This window comes from Myotis yumanensis, unplaced genomic scaffold (assembly GCF_028538775.1).
Source record: "Myotis yumanensis isolate MYYU_CA2020_CCGP unplaced genomic scaffold, mMyoYum1.0.hap1 SCAF_20, whole genome shotgun sequence".
NCBI classification, from domain to species: domain Eukaryota; kingdom Metazoa; phylum Chordata; class Mammalia; order Chiroptera; family Vespertilionidae; genus Myotis; species Myotis yumanensis.
In genome coordinates this window covers 18,071,289-18,073,656 of record NW_027223771.1, presented here as the reverse complement: position 1 = coordinate 18,073,656, position 2,368 = coordinate 18,071,289, and the positions used below count along the sequence as shown (strand labels likewise).

At 54.0% G+C, this 2,368-nt stretch overlaps 1 pseudogene; it reads left to right on the top strand.

Annotated features, from left to right (window-relative positions):
- The first annotated feature begins 318 nt into the window (after positions 1-318).
- LOC138998541 (ornithine aminotransferase, mitochondrial pseudogene) lies at positions 319-2,005 on the top strand (annotated as a pseudogene).
- The last annotated feature ends 363 nt before the right edge of the window (positions 2,006-2,368 follow it).

Sequence of the window (2,368 nt, the reverse complement as noted above, 5' to 3'; positions counted from 1 at the left end):
CTACTATTCTCAGATACATTAGTGACTTATTTTACTAAAAACCCCTGATAAGTTTCTCCCTGGCCAGAGAGCTCAGTTGATTAAAGCATCATCTCAGTAGTGCCAAGGTTGTGGGTTCCATCCTCAGTCAGGCTCCATGCAAGAATCAAACAATGTGCTGCCACCAAGACATAGCCGCTGGTTCTGGCGCCAGAGGCACCCCCAGGGATTATTGGACCCAGCAGGTCGTCCCTGGATCCAGGCTGAGCAATCTGCATTTCCATCCTAACCGCAGGAGAAAGGGTAGCTGATTGGTGGAATTCTTGCTCTGCGGACACGATGCTTTCCAAGCTAGCTCGTCTGCAGACTGTGGCGGGGCACCCACACGCCAGTGACTTCTCCTACATCCGTGGCGACTAAGAAGATGGTCCAAGGCCCTCTATGGTCGGATGACGTTTTTGAACGGGGAAGCCAAGTATGGCGCTCACAACTAAAGGGTGTCCCAAAATTCACGCAAGAAGTAATTTTGATAGAAAACACAGGTTTATAATTAAAAATTGTAAATATTTTATTGATTCAAAATGTATACAGTATAGGGTTTTGTATGGACTAGGACAACGGGTAAATGGCCTCCACAGCTTTGCTGGTACACACGCAAAGCCTTGGTCTTGATTGTCTCTGCTCCTGGGCCATAATTGGTACTTGGTAATGCTTATCAAATTGAAGGGATTGAAATCACAGGGTAACAAATATTAAAATCTGATTCAATAAACCAAGTAAAATTGGGCTTTTATTTTTTGCCATTGTTAATGCTCACGCAAAATTCAAATCTTGCGTGAATTTTGGGACGCTCTTTACCACCTCTTACTGGTCACCCTGGAGAGAGGGACAGGTATTTCCTTGTGGGATGTGGAAGGCAGGAAACGCTTTGATTTTCTGAGTGCGCACAGCGCCATCAACCAAGGGCATTGCCACCCCAAGATTGTGGCTGCCCTGAAGAGCCAGGCGGGGAAGCTGACGCCAACCTCGCGGGCCTCCTACAACAACGTGCCGGGCAAAGACGAGGAGAACGTCACAAAGCTCTTCAACTACCACCAGGTTCTCCCCATGAGCATAGACAGGGTGGAGGCCGGGGAGACCGCTTGCAAGCTGGCGCGGTGGTGGGGCTGCACCGTGAAGGGCATCCCCAAGGACAAAGCCAAGATCGTCTTCTCAGCTGGAAACTTTTGGGGCAGGACTCTGTGTGCCATCTCCAGATCCACGGACCCCAGCAGCGACGACGGCTTTGGGCCCTTCATGCCGGGGTTCGAGATCATTCCCTACAACGACCTACCTGCTCTTGAGCGTGCTCTTCAGGATCCAAACGTTGCTGCGTTCATGGTCGAACCCATTCAGGGCGAGGCGGGCGTCATTGTCCCGACCCAGGCTGCCTGAGGGGTGTGCGCGAGCTCTGCGCCAGGCACCCAGTCCTGTTTATTGGATGAGACCCAGACAGGACTGGCCAGGACTGGGCGATGGCTGGCAGTTGGCCATGCAAACGTCAGGCCTGACCTCGTCCTCCTGGGCAAGGCCCTTTCCGGTGGCCTGTACCCCGTGTGGGCGGTGCTGTGTGACCACGAGATCATGCTGACCATCCAGCCTGGGGAGCGCGGCTCCACGTACAGGGACAACCCCCTGGGCAGCCGCGGGGCCAACGCCGCCTGCGAAGTTTTGGAAGAAGAGAATGAGCTCAGGAAGCTGCCCTGGGACATCGTGACCGCAATGCTTGGGAAGGGGCTGCTGGATGCCACCGTCAGCGGGGAAACCAAAGATTCCGATGCTTGGAAGGTGCGCCTGCGCCTTCGAGAGAATGGACTTCTGGCCAAGCCCACCCATGGCGACATCATCAGATTCCACCTCCTCTGGTCATCAAGAGGACGAGGTCCAGGAGGCCGTGGAGGTCATCAAAAAGACCATCAGTCTTTTTTTTTTTAAATATATTTTATTGATGTTTTACAGAGAGGAAGGGAGAGAGATAGAGAGTTAGAAACATCGATGAGAGAGAAACATGGATCAGCTGCCTCCTGCACATCTCCCACTGGGGATGTGCCCGCAACCCAAGTACATGCCCTTGATTGGAATCGAACCTGGGACCCTTCAGTCCGCAGGCTGATGCTCTATCCACTGAGCCAAACCGGTTTTGGCCAGACCATCAGTCTTTCTGGGTCTGCCTCCGCCAGCTTTCTGAGGGCAGGGCCTGCTTCCCTGGGGTGGGGTCTGTTCCCATGGAGTAGGCCCTGTTCCCACGGGGCGGGGCCTGCTTCCCCAGGGGCGGAGCCAGCTGGGCTGGCAGCTCGGCCACATCCTTCTAACAGCCTGTGTGGTGCTGCTCTCAGCGCTGGCTCATTCC